The sequence below is a fragment of the Mycetomoellerius zeteki genome, unplaced genomic scaffold (assembly GCF_001594055.1).
Source record: "Mycetomoellerius zeteki isolate Tzet28-1 unplaced genomic scaffold, Tzet1.0 scaffold864, whole genome shotgun sequence".
NCBI classification, from domain to species: Eukaryota; Metazoa; Arthropoda; class Insecta; order Hymenoptera; family Formicidae; genus Mycetomoellerius; species Mycetomoellerius zeteki.
The window spans coordinates 5,993-6,223 of NW_017257897.1; the positions used below are offsets into that span (position 1 = coordinate 5,993).

Genomic DNA, 231 nt, shown 5'->3' on the forward strand with positions numbered 1-231 from the left:
GGCATTATCAAATAATTGATAAAATTGAATGTATCATAATATAAGAAAATTAAAAAAACAGCATATGTTGTATGGAAAAAAACATATACAATCAATCCGATTATTATTCGAATTATCCAGTTATTTAGCCTTTGATATTCCTTTGGCGTTCCGAGAGCTTCTAACGTTTCGTCTATTATAGCAAGTTCACGTAAGCACATTTTCAGTTCCTTTAAAAAAATCATATTGATC

General features: G+C 28.1%; 1 protein-coding gene across 1 annotated transcript in view; it reads right to left on the reverse strand.

Moving 5' to 3' along the window:
* LOC108730220 (uncharacterized) overlaps positions 1-231 on the reverse strand; it is a gene marked incomplete at its 3' end in the record, with an annotated part of 7,428 nt that overhangs the window by 5,858 nt on the left and 1,339 nt on the right. The window lies entirely within an intron of this gene.